Raw genomic sequence first — 20,583 nt, forward strand, 5'->3', positions numbered from 1 at the left:
CAATGTTCGTTGCATGGGAGAAGGCACTCACGAATTGCGAGGCCAGAGCACCCAGCCCCAACCAAACCTTGCTGTTGAGCAGATGGATGAATTCAATAAAATTCAAATTTACTCAAATTCCATTATTTTTATTATCATTATTATTATCATTATCACTGCTGGTTTTATAGTTAATGTTATAATTAATAGTTGCCTAACCACATCAACAATAGTAATTCAGCAAATTGGTAGTAGAAATTCATAGATATGATTTCAACATAAAGGCAAATGTAGAAATACATGACATGTACACATTTAATTACAAAAGATTTTTGTTTTATATATATATATATATATATATATATATATATATATATTTGCAACGTGAATGATCATTTTTGATTTCATAACTGTCCAGTCTGTAGAAATAGCATGCATTTAGAATAAAGTTTAGGACAAAAAAACGGCCTAAAGATTTGATTGAATACATCACACTCAGTCGGGTGGACACATACGTGCGACACTCCATTTGAAATGACTGACCTCTGGTCTGTCATTTGTCATTTATCGGATGCAGTGAAAAGGCGGCTTCGGTCTAGTAAGAAGAAAGAAAATGATCTGCAAAAATGTAAAGAGCACTTTTCAAGTTTAAATAAAATTGTAAGGAGTCAAAAGTATTATTTTGTCTTTGGAAATGAAATTAAGTGAAAGTACAAGTATTCCGTTTAAATTACACTCGAGGAAAGTACAAATCTCAAAAATAGTACTTAAGTATTTCTACTCAATTACTTTACACCCCTGGTAAACACACATACTCAGAGATCCCTGTTAGTCCCTTTGAGGGAGTGACAAAATCTGCATGCATTGACTTGCCTACTCATTCTTCTGGTTGTACTGTGTTACAGATGTCAATAAATGGCACACTGAATCTTAGCACAAAGTAATTTGTTTTAAATAGTGGGAAAACCTGCTCTAGTAACACAAGTATATTGCAATAACACATTATAAGTGATGTTGGATGGTGCATGGCCACAGGTGAAAAGTACTTGAGTAATTATACTTCATTACTATACTATTATTAGTATTATTTTTGGGATTTGTACTTTACTTGTGCAATTTAAACTGAATACTTGTACTTTTACTTAATTACATTTTCAAAGAAAAAAATGGTACTTTTTACTCCTTACAATTTTATTTAGACTTGAAATGTACTCGTTGCAGGTCATTTTCTTCCATCTTATCTTAATACTAACAAACCAATCGAACTGCACTGATGCCCAGTTTAAGTTAAATGTTATTTAGTCTGCCATTTAGGTCAGTTTTAACATAAAATGTAATTGGCCACAACATGGTCATTGGTCATTGAGAAGAAACATCACGTCTCATCAATTACCACAACGCACAGTACCTTGACCTGTTCCTGAGACAAATTATAACAATCACTGGCAGAAGAAGATGGATGAACATGACTCAGCTGCGAGCACTGTCCAAGCTCAGTCACCAGAGCGAGAGCACCCGTGGCCCTACTAGGGCTGGGCAAATGTTTTTTTTTTTATTTTTTTTTTTTTGTCGATTCGATATTAATTCTCAAAAGCCATGGATCTATCTTTTACTCTATGTGCAACCCTCCACTACAATGAGAGAAAATCACTTGCATTTGCAACCAAATTTTGCACTATATGACTAAAAATGTATATATTTGGCAACTGGCTAGTAAATGGTTAGATTTCACTCACCAGTGAATTAATTGTGTAGTATAGTGGTGGAATATTCAGCAGCGAGATCCTTTCACTGCATGTTGAGAGTAAAATTTGTTCTGTGTAATGTGTGTCTAAAGACGAGATCCTTGCAAACGAATTGTCAATGAACGAATTGTCAATGAACGATTTGTCTCTTTTAATACTCCTTCAGTTCTTTGCAGTTAGTTGTTGATCAGAAACAACAAAAAATAAATATTTAATTCTAATCACGCATAGCACAGATGGGATAAAGCTGTTTGTGCCTCTTATTAACTTGTGCTCATTTACAGACGCTCTTTACAGAAATGCTGGGTTTCCTTAAAGAGACAGTACCAGTTTTAGCACATTTTCAACAACTCAATGTAAATACCTGTGAATAGTTCAAATTATGCAATTAAACAATTAACATGTAACAAAATATAATATATGCAATATAGTATCATATATATTGATTAAATACATTGATTTGTTCAGTTTTAAAAAGTTAAAATGTGACAAATGATGAGAAACTAATAAAATATAATTAGAAAAAATATATATTTTCGTAATGTACCTAGTTAGAAGGTCCCCCTGTATAATTCACAGCATTAGCTAAGAGATCATTTATTTCCTGTGTAAGCAAAATGGACATTATAACTGAAATACTGAATCGAGATCAATCAAATCAGGAGATCTGTATCAGTCAGAATCAAATCGGGAGATCTGTATCAATACCCAGGCCTAGGTCCTACCTTAGTGAATTATTTTCCTTTAGTGGAGTAAGGATTCATACAAGATAAAATGTCTCCTTTGTCTCCCTCTCACCAAGGAAATTTAAAAAAAATCCACCATCAAATCTGTTTTCATTCTATGCTATGTTTCATACATAGCTATTTCATACTGTTACTTTTACTTTTTAATACTTAAGTACAATTTAATGTGGTAATTTTTTTTAATTTCAAGTATGTTTCTGGCTAGATACTTGGACTTTTAATTGAGTAAAATTTTCACACAGTATCCATACTTTCACTTAAGTGTAATTTTCGAGTACTTTTTACACCCCTGTGCATGGCAATCATGTGAAGAATCGTTGATCAGTGTGTCTCTTTATGGAGACACACTTAATGCAAAGTGACACCTAAAAATAAACAGCCTGAAACAGCTTGTCTGCCTAAACACTTGCTGAACATGGAGGACAGCCAGCCAAGTCCTCGTCTTCAAAACTGTGAAGAATACATTCACACTTTTCAACTTACTGTTAATGTGAGCTTTGAGACTAGTCTATTTTGTCATCAGAATACAGTATTTATTTAATTCTTGCTTGACGTTTCCTTTCACGTTCCAATAGTATGGCTCTGTGTGCATTTGCATTTTCTCTCTCTCTCTTTTCTCTTCCATTGTTCTCTCTCATTATAATAAATAAGTGTGTCTCCAGCATACTACTGTGGCCCTAAAAAGTATTTGGACACTTACAGTCAGTCACACTTAAAATGTATCATATGAATGTCAATGCATAAATAACAAAATTGCAAACACAGTGGTATTTGAAAAATTGTGATAGAGGTTTTCTCAGAAATAATTTATTCAACTTTTTATAGCCATTTTGGTTGCACTTTATTGTGAAGTATGTGTACTTTTAGTATATTTACAGTGTACTTACCCAAGAAAGTACCGAGTAATATTAGGTAACTACATGTACTTAATATGGGTTAAGGATAGGGTTAGGTTTAGGGTTAATACCTGGTAATTAATATAGTTGTTGTAATTATATAGTACGTAAATGTAGAACAGTACTGTAAAATAAAGTGCTACCACCATTTTTGCAATTACTTACCCAACTGGTGCCAAGGTCATTTTTAGCAGATGTATGAAGTCAGTTCCCCTCAAGTTTACACAGGTGTCCTTGCAGTGTCTTACTTTTGAGCAGTATATCTATTATTTTATACACTCACTGAGCACTTTATTAGGAACACCTGTACACCTATTTATTCATGCAATTATCTAATCAGCCAATCGTGTGGCAGCAGTGCAATGCATAAAATAATGCAGATTTGGGTCAGGAGATTCAGTTAATGTTCACATTAACCATCAGAATAGGGAAAAAAATGTGATCTCAGTGATTTCGACTGTGACATGATTGTTGTTACTAGACGGGTTGGTTTGAGTATTTCTGTAACTGCTGATCTCCGCACATCAGTCTCTAGAGTTTACTTAGAATGGTGCCAAAAAACATCCAGTGAGCAAAAGTTCTGTGGGCAGAAATGCCTTGTTTATGAGAGAGGTCAACGGCGAATGGCCAGACTGGTTCGAGATGACAGAAAGGCTACTGTAACTCAGATAACCACTCTGTACAATTGTAGTGAGCAGAATAGCATCTCAGAATGCACAACACATCGAACCTTGAGGAAGATGGGCTACAACAGCAGAAGACCAAGTCAGGAACATAATGAGGACCATGGTGTTCCTTATAAAGTGCTCAGTGAGTGTAATCTAAAACTTTCTTTTTGTGTTGAATATTTAGCTTGTGCTTTCTGTCTTTACAATACCTAAATGGCACTTGGTTTGTTATCTAATGCAATGGAATTCATTCATTGTGGCTGAAATGTTCAAATACTTTTTGGGCCCACTGTAGATTTAATGATATGAGTTTCAACATATCTGTTTGTGTACCTCTGTATTGTGTACATACAGTAAAGTAAAATCTCCTAGATGGTGATTTCATTTTGGTTGTTCTAACATGTTTTGACATGTTAGCGATACACTGGCAGCCAAAAGTTTGGAATAGTGTACAGATTTAGCTGTTTTGGAAGGAAATTGGTACTTTAATTCACCAAAGTGGCATTCAACTGATCACAAAGTATATTCAGGACATTACTGATGTAAAACACAGCACCATTACTATTTGAAAAAAGTCACTTTTGATCAAATCTAGACAGATCCTATTTCCAGCAGCCATCATTCCAACACCTTATCCTTGAGTAATCATGCTAAATTGCTAATTTGGTACTAGAAAATCCCTTGCCATTATATCAAGCACAGTTGAAAGCTATTTGGTTTGTTAAATGAAGCTTAACATTGTCTTTGTGTTTGTTTTTGAGTTGCCACAGTATGCAATAGACTGGCATGTCTTAAGGTCAAAAATGGGAAAAATGGCAAAAAAGAAACAGCTTTCTCTAGAAATCTGTCAGTCAGTTATTGTTTTGAGGAATGAAGGCTATACAATGCTTGAAATTGCCAGAAAACTGAAGATTTCATACAAAGGTGTACACTACAGTCTTCAAAGACAAAGGACTACTGGCTCTAACAAGGACAGAAAGAGATGTGGAAGGCCCAGATGTACAACTAACAAGAGGATGAGTACATCAGAGTCTCTAGTTTGAGAAATAGATGCCTCACATGTCCTCAGCTGATAGCTTCATTGAATTCTACCCGCTTAACACCAGTTTCATGTACAACAGTAAAGAGAAGACTCAGGGGTGCAGGCCTTATGGGAAGAATGGCAAAGAAAAAGCCACTTTTGAAACAGAAAAACAAAAAGAAAAGTTAGAGTGGGCAAATAAACACAGACATTGGACAACAGATAATTGGAAAAGAGTGTTATGGATCTTCGTTGAGCTTTTTTGGGGTCAGCTAGACTGTAAGGTGAGTGAGAAGTGCCGACAAGACAGCCACATCTATGGCAAGCGCTACAGGAAGTGTGGGGTGAAATGTCACCTGAGTATCTGGACAAACTTACAGCTAGAATGCCAAGGATCTGCAAAGCTGTCATTGCTGCATGTGGAGGATTTTCTGATGAGAACTCTTTGAAGTAGTTTAAGAAGTTCTGATTTTTTTTTTTTTTTTTTTTTTTCAAATTGTAAAAGTGATTTTTCATGTTTTTTAATGTCCTGATTATATATTGTGATCAGTTAAATGCCACTTTGGTGAATAAAAGTACCAATTTCTTTCCATAAGAGCAAAATCTGTAAATTATTCCAAACTTTTGGCCACCAGTGGATATCTTCATGTTGATTCTCATGTGTTTTTATGCATATCTGTCTTTGCCTTGTTATAGGTTTTGAGCAATGCATGCCTGTTCTTGGAAAACCTTCTCAGGTATGAAGAAGTATGCATAAAGTTCTCTTGTCAAACAGCTGTATCTCCCTTATCATATAACCCTTAAAATACTCACATGACAATAATACTCCTAACTAATTTTATTTTTGTAAATCCATCAGTCATATGTGGCCCCAGAGAAGTTTAAAGTGCCCTCAAATGTTAGTTCTGACCTTTTATGTTCGATTTTCCCACTGAACAGGTTTTCAACAGCATAAAAAGTAATGTGAACTGCAGTTCTTTTTTTTAATGTGTTTATCATACCTGATAAACACAGAGTCTATAGGGCTCGTCTGATCAGTATACAGGCCTTTCTCTCCCAGAGTGGCATATGGTCCCCTCATGCTGAGGTGACCATATGCTGTCATCATGTAGCTCTCTGCTGCATGCAGACTGTATATATACAGCTACCCACTGAAAGTGCCACTTTGTACAACACTTCAAATAATCAGAGATTCAGAGCAAAGATGAATAAACTAGACTCTTAGGATGCAAGTCATACAATATATGTGTAATTCTTTATTTATAAAGGAACAATTTATAAATATTTTGACATTTGAAGGTTTGGAGAAAATGCCTGAGATGTAATCAATTTTTTGTTTACATCTAACTTTTGTGTCATAGGTATGGCATTTTAGTGGACCCCATTCAAGTGGTGTTATTATTCCTCAAGGACCCTTATAGCTGGCCTGCTGCATGCCTGATCATTGGTAAGTATTTAAAAAGGAGATTAGCATATATTTGCCCCTTTGGTCTGTTCTTTTGTATGTAGACCTCTCACCAATGCACTGGCTCAAAATACAAGTATGTCTAGGGGAAATTCAAACTAAAAAAAACTACGGGTGAGAGGCACATCTAAATTTACTTTAGTCATAAAGAGTATTTACTAACCAAGTAATATCTAATAATTAACTACAACCCAGGACCTTCAGATTTTTAGTGTTTAGTATCTAATGTTAAATTTGGAAATAACTTCGTAGATGAACCACTGTGCCCACATTACATCATGTAAACCCCAATCTCAACGAAATTACTCAGATGTCCCCTTTAACCTCCCCCTTTCTCTGCAGAAAGATCACAGGAGATTAAAATACTAAAACACTGTATTTATTCTTTTGACTCTTTTGATCCTTATTTCCTCTTTGAAACTGAAGCAACTAATAACAATGTCAGTTGAAATCAACACATATGAAACCACAAAAGAACTTCAAAGATAAATAAATTCAAATGAGTGATCACATGGAATACAAATTTCACACTAAATATGAAACATTCAAACTCACATTATACTCAGAAAAGAAAATAAATTCCCAAACAAATAAAAAGAAAATTACCCAGCTGGGATTTACGTCTCTTGTAGGCGCGCAATGTAAGAGCTCAAATTAATGTGTTAGCGAACAGTTAGGAGTACTCAAAAGATCCCACAAGATAGCGATTCCAAAAACAACACAGTACCAGATTTGAAGATGCACCAATGAAATGATCAGCAGATCCAGTCATCCAAGCATCCATCACAAACCATCTCTCCCAACGATGAATCGGATGACATGTCCAGGCAAATCCTCCATCTTGTAGATAGGCCCGATCAGCACAGGCCACGAAAGCACGTCGGTCTCTCCTAGTAAATCGCTCCGCATTCACTCAGTCATCCCTTGAGCACCGAACACATCAACGATTCCTTAACACTTTAATGTAAAATAAAACACGGGTTTTGTCTCTCTTCAGAATACTTTCCAAAGATGAAACAAAAGAAAACAAGATAAACTGCGACACTCTCTTGGAGCGTTGCGCACGCGCACACACACACACACACACACTTTAGGTTCACGCAGCTGTTGAATATAAACTATAATTTTCGAGCTCAGTGTCTCGTCAATACTCAGTTCCTCTTATCAACAGTCTTTAAGCTGTTCAATGTTTCTACTTTCAAATCAAAATCCCTTGTTTTTCTCAGTCTTTAGACACTACATGTGTGTACTCTCTTCTCTCTCTTCTTGCACTCCTGAACTCTCAAGAAAAATCTCCTGATTTCTCTCGTGACCCCGCCCCTTGAACACTAGGGGTCAGATTATAAACACTTCATTGCTAAACAATTTAAATGTATCTCCTAAAATACACCTAAAATACAATTTCCTATTATTTCTACCACTTCCACATTTAAACTTTTAAACATGAAATGACAAATATAAAATTACAAACCAAAAATAAACAACAACAAACACCTTTTTACCCTTTTAGACAGTGTCGCAAAACGCATTGTTGAAAAATAATTTTGTATACCCAATTTACATATAATTGTTAAGATTAAAGAAAGCCTTTAAAGTTATGAAAGAACAATGAATAGACTACTAATAGATTTAGTAGGGCTCTACATGTAGATAAGGCTGGGACTGTATGAAGACAGGTTGGTAGAGGCCACTCCCAGATACTCAAATAATGGTGACCATTTGATTTGCAGATTTCCAGAAAACAATTAAATCCCTTTATTATGAAATTATTATTTTTCTCTGATTCTTTTCTTTAAGGGAAGTATTATATTGTAAATGTTTGTGTCTTTTTAAACCCTCTCAGTCTTTATAATACAGCAGGCCTGTTCCATCATGTGACGCAGGTGGTGTGATTGTTTAATATATGACTGCCATGAGTATGCTGTGTGTGTGTGTGTGTGTGTGTGTGTGTGTGTGTGTGCTTGTGTGCTGGTTGTCTGTCCCGTCAGAAGGTTCATTCTGTTCTGTTTCATTACACCCTTCAAAGAATACTGTCCCCTTAGAACTGTGTAAAATGCCCATTAGATTTCAAACAGTTGTACATTTACTATATAGTTATTCCTAAAATTTTTATTTTAAGATTACCACAGAGGAAATGTGTGCTTTTATAGCCAAAGATGCATATTGTGTAGTTTGAATATTCAACACTATAATCATTGGAATTTTTACAGTTTCTAATATGTTCATACTTGTGGCATTTAACACCGAGTAGAAACTAGCCATGGTGAGTTCAAACATTATTTTTACTTATCATAATCCATAAAATCATTGTCATAAAAATATCACTTTACACAGTACTGTATAATTTAGGCTTTGAAACAATTCCATTGAGGGTTTGCCAGTTCTGTCAGATGAGTTTAATTTAGAGTTTGAATTCAGTGCATTGCATTTTAAAAAGCCTGCCATATTTGAGAGCTCGCAAATGTGGACTGAGTATCAGGACATTTACTGATCCAGCTGAATTGGAAGTGAATGTACCAAACTTAAACATTTTAGGAATTTTGCTGATGTTGTGCAAGAACTGCATAAAAAATAAAGTGTATGGCATTTGTGGAAGGACTCTACCAATGACAAACTCTATCTTCAGAAAACGTTTTACATGCATCAAATGAAAATTCTAGATGTCAGATTTTCTTGGAGTAACAGGTTTTGTGTTTAATTTGCTGAAACAATGGTGTGAGTTTGGGGTGGGACTATCTGTTTTGTTTGATCAATGGAAAATGGTGGGAGTATTCAGGAAAACTGTTTGAAAACAGTCATATCTGCAACAGAAGCATCAGAGAAGTGTCATATTTAATCTTTGACGGGATTGAAAACATGGATGTGAGGAATAGACTTACAGTCTCTGTAATGACATGCACTGTATAAAGCTGTTCAAACCTCCTAGATTAAATTTTCATAACTCCTGTTTTCTGGAGTTTTTTGGAAAGCTGTTTTTTCAATGTTTTGTCAGCTGGTCGCTCAACACAAATTTAAACAACAGTACAACCCACTGAACAGACTGTAAGGGGGTATTTACACTTGGTCACTTCATGCATTTTTGCAGATTTATAACCATCTCAAATCCTTCTTGGAGGGCATTTACACTTGGTCTTTTCATGATTGGATAGCTATCCAATCAGTAAAAATGCATGAAGTGACCAAGTATATATACCCCCAAAGTCAATCCCTTAAATATTCATTTTATTTAATTCCCGTCAAATTAAATATGGCTCTAGTCTGAATAAGGTGTTTTCCATCTGGTGTTGCGAGTGGCGCAGAAATGACACACTTCACCTTTAAATTGTTGGTGTTGTGTGTGAGTGTTATGAGACATGTTTTGATGTCTGATTGTGTAGCTGTCTTTCTATTGTAGCTGGAGTATGTAGTTAAATGCTTTTACATTGTGTTTTCCAGGAGTCGATCAGTGATTTACATCTTTAACAGTCATCTTGTGTTTTCCGATGGTGGTTGTGCTAAAGCTGACATCTATTACACCAGGTGAGACTGCATTATAACTATTAACACTTGCTCATACATGAACACTCTCTTTCATAAACACACATACAGTACATGGTGAATCTTCTTCTCACAAACACACACTCATACACACCTGTTGAATTTCTCATTCCCTTTGTTTTTCTTCCCCTTCTCTGGACAATTATGAGCACAAAAGAACAATTTTGATTGTTTTTGCATTGGTTTTGACTGTAATATGCCTATCATGGGATCAAGTGATCCAGCTTTGGAGAAATGTTTTGGCAGAACCGATCCTACAGACTAATCCAACAATCAGATTTTATAGGCTCAGCTGGCATGTAAATGGTGTTTTTATGCACAATAGAAGTTATCGCCTGCCTGAGTAATGTGCAATATTCACTAAAGCATCTTTGGGCCTTAAAAGCACTATGATTAAATTAAAGGCACCTGTGTTACTGTAAAGGCCTGGGATGGATAACATGATATTAAATAATTTTTGACCTCTTTGCCACTTGTATCGATAGAGACTGTAGACAGGACAGTAAATGATGGAGAAAAGAAGGGGGTGGGGGGGGGGGGGCAACAGGAAATTACACAAGCTGGACTCCAACTTGTGGTGGCAAGATGAGCACTGTGGCTCAATGTGTCACAGATAACCGATACACCATGGTTCTGACATAACCTTTTATTTTATCAGAATGATAAACACATATAGTCAGAGCGATGAAATATAAAAGAAAACCTACATTAATTTCCATGAACTGCTGTTGTTCAACAAGTGGCTTTTCTATGCCACAAATTACAGACTCTCAAGACCTTTTTTGCCACATTCATACAGGCACATATTGAAACCTAAACTCAATAAAAAATATCTTTGTGCAATGCATTACACTTCGCTGAACACCAGATTGGTCTCTATTTTAATGGAGTTGATGTCCAGCATCATAAAAGCTCCTCTGTATTATCAAGCAAGTTTTTCAATTTGCAGTCTGTACAATATTCAGATTTCAAATCACACTCACATGAGCCTCCCAAGGCTTTTTTAGTAGGGTAGTAATGTATTGCCTCATTTCCTTCCATCCATACCACAGCTTTCACTGGCACTCCTGTCCTCTCTCATCTGTTTGCTCGACGGGAGGCGAAAGCGTGCCGCCATCTGTTGGCCCTGTACCGCACACAATGCTCCTGTACCAGACATCCAGGTCAGCTCAAGGGCCGCCGGACCGCTGCTGGTTCTACAGCCCAGCTCGATTCTATCTCTCTGTGGCATAGATGTGCTCCAGAGCCCCTGCATGGACCATTTCCACCCAGCATATGGCCGCTATTGATAAAGCAGTGGTGGTGGGAGCGTAGGAGTGTGAGCCAGGTCTGTGCATGCTACATTGGTGATGGGCTATGAATTTGGACATGCTGGGTCACATGACAATGGGTTATGAAGCAAAGGAAAGGGACATGCTGTGGTGTTGTGCTGGAAGTGTGATCGAAACCCTTTGTTCACATTGTTATTGTGAGTTATCAAGAGCCAAATATCTCTCTTCTTACATTAAGATACAGGCAAGTTTGGAAATTAAGCAAGGCTCAGGGCAAAAATGGCACCCAAAGTGACAAAAATGCCCCAGATGTGTTTTGATATATTTCAGAATATCCCATTCTAGGCCTATCTAATTATGGATTTAGACAATGACCTTGTTTACATGGACACCAGAAAGACATTTATTGGAAGAAAGCTGCTTTTAAGACTCAAAAACGGCGTACGCGTTTATATGCACTGTGGTTTCGGCTTTTTCTTAACCCCTCGCATATATACAGTTTGGTCAGTAAGCAGCTTTCTCCACAGCAACATAATTTCCTTGTGACGCTTGCGTAAAACAAACGTGGCACCCAAGGAAGACTTGCCTTTTTTATTCTCTTTTGCTTTGCTTTATTTCAAGATATTCCAGAGTTGTTTGTTTCCTTAACTTTCCATCACGACCTGCAGCGGAATTGCGGGTTTTAAAGGGATAGTTCACTCAAAAATTAAAATTCTCTAATTATATACTCACCCTTATGCCATCCCGAATGTATATGAATTCCTTTCTTCAGCAGAACACATTTGAAGAAAAACAGAAAAATATCTCAGCTCTGTAAGTCCTTATAAGGACTGGACTCAAGATGGCGCCGAGTATGGCTGTTGTGTTGCGAGCTCCGACACAACATAGTAGTGTTTTGTTTGTTTTGTTCACAATTCTTATGTTTTTTTGTCTTGGATGTTGTCTGCCTTATTGTCTACGACAGACAAACACTTTTGGACATTGGTTCAGCAATTTCACACCCTAAACCGGACTTCACATTTCTCAATGCCGACCTGCTGTTTACAAACACGCAAGCGAAGCCCTTTGTCTGGGCAGCACGGCCGCGGAAACGCAAAAGGAAAAGGGGAAACAGAGCTGGCATTCTCATCAGAGTAAGACGCCGTGCAAATCGACCCCCACTACCCACTATTCTACTGGCAAATGTTCAGTCTCTGGATAACAAGCTCTGCGAGCTGAAAGCGCGGATCTCTTTCCAACGAGATACAAGGGACTGCTGCATTATCTGCCTTACAGAAACTTGGATGTCTGCAGAGATTCCAGACTCAGCCATTGAACCCGCGGGGTTCTTCGTGCACCGAGCGGACAGAGCGAAAGACCTCTCAGGTAAAAGTAGAGGTGGTGGTGTATGTTTTATGATCAACAAATCCTGGTGTGATCAGAGGAACATACATTCTATCAAGTCTTTCTGCTGTCCTGATCTGGAATTTCTCATGCTTCTGTGTCGACCATTCTGGCTACCGAGGGAATTCACAGCGGTCATTATCACAGCTGTGTACATTGCCCCACAAGCCAACACAGACGGGGACTCAAGGAACTGTATGGGAGTATAAGTGAGCAGGAAACCGCGCACCCTGAGGCCGCGTTCATTGTGACCGGGGACTTTAATAAAGCCAGTTTAAAATCAGTCGCACCAAAATACCACCAGCACATTAGTTTCAACACACGAGGGGACTGGGTTTTGGACCATTGCTACTCTCCCTTCCGGGATGGCTATAAATCCCTCCCCCGCCCACCATTTGGCAAATCGGACCACTCTTCCATTCTGCTTCTGCCCACTTACAGGCAGAAATTGAAACAGGAAGCACCCACCCTCAGAACGATCCAGTGCTGGTCGGACCAATCAGACTCTATGCTACAAGACTGTTTTGATCACACGGACTGGGAGATGTTCCGGTCCGCCACTGATGACGACATCGAGCTTTACGCTGACAGCGTAATGTTTCATCAGAACGTGCGTAGAGGACGTGGTTCCAACCAGAACAATACGGATCTATCCGAATCAGAAACCTTGGATTAATAGCGATGTTCGCGCGGCACTTAATGTGCGGACCTCCGCTTTTAATTCCGGGAAAAATGGAGGAGCATAAACAAGCCAGTTATGCCCTCCGAAAAACTATCAGAACCGCAAAACGCCAGTACAGGAGCACGATTGAAGGACAGTTTAACACCACCAACTCTAGAAGCATGTGGCAGGAAATTAACATCATCACGGACTTTAAAGGGAATAAAAACTCCACCGTGAACACCGCTGCCTCTCTCCCGGATGAGCTAAATACTTTTTATGCTCGTTTTGAGGGAAATAACACCGCCCTCGCGGAGAGAGCTCTCGCAGCTGAAGCTACAGAGGTTAGTTCACTCTCCGTCTCTGTAGCGGATGTAACCCGATCCTTCAGATGGGTGAATATCCGCAAAGCCTCGGGCCCAGATGGCATTCCGGGCCGCATCATCAGAGCGTGCGCGAACCAGCTGGCTGGTGTTTTTACGGATATTTTCAACCTTTCCCTCTCTTTGTCTGTAGTCCCCACATGCTTTAAAACATCCACCATTGTGCCTGTTCCAAAACAATCAAAAATAACTTGCTTAAATGACTGGTGTCCTGCTGCTCTGACCCCCATCATCAGCAAATGCTTTGAGAGACTAATCAGAGATTACATCTGCTCTGTATTGCCTCTCTCTCTTGACCCGCTGCAGTTTGCTTACCGCAACAACCGCTCCACTGATGATGCCATTGCATCTACAATACACACTGCTCTCTCCCACCTGGAAAAAAAGAACACTTATGTGAGAATGCTGTTTGTAGACTACAGCTCAGCATTCAACACCATAGTGCCCTCCAAGCTAGATGAGAAACTCCGGGCTCTGGGCTTAAACAGCTCGCTGTGCAGCTGGATCCTGGACTTCCTGTCAAGCAGACCCCAGGTGGTTAGAATAGGCAGCAACATCTCCTCCTCACTGACCCTCAACACTGGAGCCCCACAGGGCTGTGTTCTCAGCCCACTCCTGTATTCCCTGTACATACATGACTGTGTGGCAACACATAGTTCCAATGCCATCATTAAGTTTGCTGATGACACGACGGCGGTAGGTCTGATCACTGACAATGATGAAACAGCCTACAGAGAGGAGGTGCACACTCTGACACACTGGTGTCAGGAGCACAACATCTCCCTCAACGTCAGTAAGACAAAGGAGCTTGTGGTGGACTTCAGAAGAAAAGACAGAGAACACAGTCCCATCACCATCAATGGAGCACCAGTGGAGAGAGTCAGCAGCTTCAAGTTCCTGGGTGTCCACATCACTGAGGAACTCACATGGTCCATCCACACTGAAGTCGTTGTGAAGAAGGCTCATCAGCGCCTCTTCTTCCTGAGACGGCTGAGGAAGTTTGGAATGAACCGCCACAGCCTCACACGGTTCTACACCTGCACTGTAGAGAGCATCCTGACTGGCTGCATCTCCGCCTGGTACGGCAATAGCACTGCCCACAACCGCAAAGCACTGCAAAGGGTGGTGCGAACTGCCAGACACATCACCGGAGGTGAGCTTCCCTCCCTCCAGGAAATATATACAAGGCGGTGTGTGAAAAAAGCTCGGAGGATCATCAGAGACTCCAGCCACCCGAGCCATGGGCTGTTCTCACTACTACCATCAGGTAGGCGGTATCGCAGCATCAGGACCCGCACCAGCCGACTCCATGATAGCTTCTTCCCCCAAGCAATCAGACTTCTGAACTCTTGATCTCCCACGATCAAATACATCAGCACTGCACTTTATTACCCTTACTCTTATATCTCACACTGGACTGTCATAAATTATATTATTATTATATTATATTCTCTCTTAACAACTGACTATCAGCCGACAGCCTGAATGTCAATACAGTACAATACTGTACATTCTATATATACTATATATACTTTTTTATATATTTTTATTTTTTATTTTTATTGAATAATGTGTATCTATATAGTGCGTATTGTATACTGTACAGTGTATGTTATTATTTGTATATTGTTGAGTGTAGTTATGTGTACATCAGATGTTTAAATTGTGTTGTGTTAATTTGATGTTATTGTAAATTGGTACTGTCTCATCACTGTCACGACTGCTATGTTGATCGGAACTGCACCCAAGAATTTCACACACCATTGCACTTGTGTATATGGCTGTGTGACAATAAAGTGATTTGATTTGATTTGATTTGATTTGATTTGATTTGATAATGGCTGTGGTTGGTAACACGATTTTTGATGCTCCAAAAAGCACAGACAATCAGCATTAACATCATCCATACAACTCCAGTGGTTAAATGAATGTCTTATAAAGCGATACGGTTGCTTTTGGTGCGAAAACATCAATATTTAAGTACTTGTTAATTATAAATAATCGCTTCTGTTAAGCATCGGTATGCGCGTTCACGCAAGGGCTGAGGTCACGCGGTCTCTCGTGTGACGTATTGCCGTTGGCATGTTCACTCGAGGAGTTCTGCATGCGTGACACACCCGGAAGAGCAGTGCTGTTTACAACTGAGTAGGAGGAACAAGTTATAGACCGAATGCCGTAAACAAATGTAAGCAAATTAAAAAAAGATGTCAGAAGATTTTGATTTAAGAGGAGAAGAGGAGATACAAGTTTTTGCACAGCCATATGTATTTGATTTTTCTATTTTTCTTCAAATGTGTTCTGCTGAAGAAAGGAAGTCATATACATCTGGGATGGCATGAGGTTGAGTAAATGAAATTTCATTTTTGGGTGAACTATCCCTTTAATAGCCGATTTCGGGTCTTAGGGAGCTTTCTCGCAATAAACATCTTTTTGGTGTCCATGTAAATGAGCACAATGTATTGACCATTTCAATTAATTCAAAGGAAGTATTTTAGTGTCATGTGTTAAAAAATACATGCTGTCATATGGTCAAAAATTGTCCCTGAAAATACAGCTACAAATACTGTAGTTCACCCAAAAATGAAAATTCTCTCATCATTTACTCAACCTTATGCCATCCCAGACGTGTATGACTTTCTTTCTTTTGCTGAACACAAACAAAGATTTTCAGAAGAATATCTCAGCTCTGTAGGTCCATACAATGGAAGTAAATGGAGATAAAATTGACATAATCGTAATCGATTAGACTCCAGTGGTTTAATCAATGTCTTCAAAAGCGATCCAGTTGGTTGTGGGTGAGAACAGACCAAAATGTAACTCCTTTTTTAATATACACCTTGTCATTGCAGTCTCTTGGCACGATCATGATTTCAATCTCGATTACACTTCCTAGTGCTTGACACATGCGCAGAGCACTAGATGGCGCTACATGAAGTGTAATGTGAAAAAGGAGTTATATTTTGGTCTGTGCTCACCCTAAACCAGTAAATGATGAGAGAATTGTAATTTTTGGGTGAACTAAACTTTTATAAATAGTTAATTTCTGACACTGGATACAGATACTGAGAAGAATTAAGAAGAGTACTGTTGTTGTGTTTACTTCAAATAATTTATTCTCATAGTATTGTTTTTGTGTCATTGTGTCTCCTGGGTGCAGTTGGTGGTGCTTTAGGTATCTTCACCATCCTGTTTTTAAACTGTACTCATACAAAGACGTTAAAAGGTGGTGCAGAGAAAGATTGCAAGCAAAGGCTTGTAGCCTGTCCAGATCCCTTTCATGTGATTAAGTACACCCAACTCTAATCAAACATTGCCTGCAGTCTCTTTAGTGGAGCATATGTAATTGTTAGTTTAATGTACTGTATAAAATTCAGTCAGTATGTTTCGATAAGCTTAAATCACAATTATATCAAATTATTTGCATTAACAGGTACAAGTCCTTAAGGGTTATGCACAGACACATTTGCTTGGAAACTATTTTCCTGTTATTAGTAGTAACAGTATTGTTTTAATTAGGATCCAACAAGATAATGTTGATTGTGAATGACTTGTCAATTGCAGCCAGATTGTCAGATGCATTATTGCCTTAAAATTCTGACACCAGTTTGGCAGTTATACTGCCCCCTGCTGGCTATTGTAAGACTTAATCCACACTGTTCAACATAAAACATTGTTCAAAATGCCCATTGTGCACTGAAAAAAGGACAGTTTTATTACACACAAAATATTGCATGTACTGTATATGAGTTTGTCAATAACTGTTGATTGACAAATAAATATGTTTTTCAGTAAATGCTTCATTGACAGGTCAACATGAATTGAATTCAGTCACTGTTCCTGCTGAAAAGACCAGCATTGCTGGTCACTTGTACAAGCCTGTGTTGTGTTTTATGTACTGGTCCCCCAGCAATGGTATGCTGGTGTGCTGGTTTCCCCATCAGGCTTCTTAACTAGCTTAGCCATCTTCACCTGAAAGACCATGCCGGTCAACCAACTTCACCAGTTAGGTTTTGCTGGAGAAAAGCATGGCAATGCCAGTCCATCAGCTAGACCAGCATTAACCAGCTCAGACCAGCGTGGGAACGGCTGGTCTTTTTAACAGGGTTGGCTTAGAATTCTAGAAGTTTACTACATTTAGATTATTAAAATATAATCTTTTGCTGAAATTCAGAGAGCTCCAAGCAGGTTTTTTCATGTCTTGACAGTTTCTGTGTGCTTTAGGTCCTTCAACTCCATTTTAATCCAGCAGTATGCAGTCTTATGTGTCGTTCCCAGGGAATCTCTCTCTCAGGGGTGAGCTGTGCTTTCAGTTTAACAAGCCAGTTATGAAACATATTATTTCCCTTCATACATTTTTAACTCCCATTATATTTATACTTTCATGACTTAGGCAGCATGTCCGTGAATGAGCAAATCTTTTGAATTTAAACTTACTAGAGTTTTTGAACTGAGTTTTAAAGAAAATGGAATGGAAAATTCTAGTAAAATTAAGGCATAGGAAGTTCTGTAATGAACATGCAATTTTCTAATTATGCTCTGCTCTAAAATATGCTCTAATCAGCTAAATATTGCTCTTGTGCACAGTAAAACTTGTTTGCAAGCCCTAGTGATGGTTGATTTGTGAGTAAATCATTATTTTTAGTTAATTCTTTTTAATGAATCAGTCGAACTGATTTATCTAAAATCTGAATGATTGATTAGCGAATCAGTCTAAATAAGAATTACAGGTGCATCTCAATAAATTAGAATGTCATGGAAAAGTTCATTTATTTCAGTAATTCAACTCAAATTGTGAAACTCGTGTATTAAATAAATTCAATGCACACAGACTGAAGTAGTTTAAGTCTTTGGTTCTTTTAATTGTGATGATTTTGGCTCACATTTAACAAAAACCCACCAATTCACTATCTCAAAAAATTAGAATACATCATAAGACCAATAAAAAAAACATTTTTAGTGAATTGTTGGCCTTCTGGAAAGTATGTTCATTTACTGTATATGTACTCAATACTTGGTAGGGGCTCCTTTTGCTTTAATTACTGCCTCAATTCGGCATGGCATGGAGGTGATCAGTTTGTGGCACTGCTGAGGTGGTATGGAAGCCCAGGTTTCTTTGACAGTGGCCTTCAGCTCATCTGCATTTTTTGGTCTCTTGTTTCTCATTTTCCTCTTGACAATACCCCATAGATTCTCTATGGGGTTCAGGTCTGGTGAGTTTGCTGGCCAGTCAAGCACACCAACACCATGGTCATTTAACCAACTTATGGTGCTTTTGGCAGTGTGGGCAGGTGCCAAATCCTGCTGGAGAACGAAATCAGCATCTTTAAAAAGCTGGTCAGCAGAAGGAAGCATGAAGTGCTCCAAAATTTCTTGGTAAACGGGTGCAGTGACTTTGGTTTTCAAAAAACACAATGGACCAACACCAGCAGATGACATTGCACCCCAAATCATCACAGACTGTGGAAACTTAACACTGGACTTCAAGCAACTTGGGCTATGAGCTTCTCCACCCTTCCTCCAGACTCTAGGACCTTGGTTTCCAAATGAAATACAAAACTTGCTCTCATCTGAAAAGAGGACTTTGGACCACTGGGCAACAGTCCAGTTCTTCTTCTCCTTAGCCCAGGTTAAGACGCCTTTGACGTTGTCTGTGGTTCAGGAGTGGCTTAACAAGAGGAATACGACAACTGTAGCCAAATTCCTTGACATGTCTGTGTGTGGTGGCTCTTGATGCCTTGACCCCAGCCTCAGTCCATTCCTTGTGAAGTTCACCCAAATTCTTGAATCGATTTTGCTTGACAATCATAAGGCTGCGGTTCTCTTGGTTGGTTGTGCATCTTTTTCTTCCACACTTTTTCCTTCCACTCAACTTTTTGTTAACATGCTTGGATACAGCACTCTGTGAACAGCCAGCTTCTTTGGCAATGAATGTTTGTGGCTTACCCTCCTTGTGAAGGGTGTCAATGATTGTCTTCTGGACAACTGTCAGATCAGCAGTCTTCCCCATGATTGTGTAGCCTAGTGAACCAAACTGAGAGACCATTTTGAAGGCTCAGGAAACCTTTGCAGGTGTTTTGAGTTGATTAGCTGATTGGCATGTCACCATATTCTAATTTTTTGAGATAGTGAATTGGTGGGTTTTTGTTAAATGTGAGCTAAAATCATCACAATTAAAAGAACCAAAGACTTAAACTACTTCAGTCTGTGTGCATTGAATTTATTTAATACACGAGTTTCACAATTTGAGTTGAATTACTGAAATAAATGAACTTTTCCACGACATTCTAATTTATTGAGATGCACCTGTATTTGAATTTTGAAATCCTTATCCAGTATTTACAAATTACTAGGAAGGTCATGGTTCATTACTATTACTGATGTGTGCATGTATGCCTCCTGATTTGACCTCTTGTCTTTTTAGATATATATTATTTTGTTTTTGCCCCAACCCTGTGCTATGAGCTTAATTTTCCCCGCTCTGAATCCATACAGATGGGATTTCTGCTCAGGAGACTCTTTGAGGTGGTAAGCTATTGGTAATTTCCTGTCTTTTTGGTTCTTTGCCACTGAGCATTTTACTTCCTCATAATTACACTGTGGAAAGTTGTGCCGGCAGCTTTGTTCACAGTGCATCACATCTTATTTATTTTGTGAATATTGGTACATTATAGCTTAAATCCGCAAATGGCCATAAATCAAAAGATTTAGCTTATTTCTTGCAAACATCTGATTGGCAGAAACGACTGAGTCATGGAGAGAGAGCATATGAGAGCATTTTTAACCTCGTGCGACCCCGCGTCCACATGCGTGGACGTTGTATTTTGACTT

The 20,583-nt window shown here is 38.5% G+C and overlaps 1 pseudogene; it reads left to right on the forward strand.

Moving 5' to 3' along the window:
• LOC127454560 (diacylglycerol O-acyltransferase 1-like) overlaps positions 1 to 20,583 on the forward strand; it is a 51,162-nt pseudogene that overhangs the window by 17,445 nt on the left and 13,134 nt on the right.

Source organism: Myxocyprinus asiaticus, chromosome 16 (genome assembly GCF_019703515.2).
Source record: "Myxocyprinus asiaticus isolate MX2 ecotype Aquarium Trade chromosome 16, UBuf_Myxa_2, whole genome shotgun sequence".
In the NCBI taxonomy this organism is placed as follows: Eukaryota; Metazoa; Chordata; class Actinopteri; order Cypriniformes; family Catostomidae; genus Myxocyprinus; species Myxocyprinus asiaticus.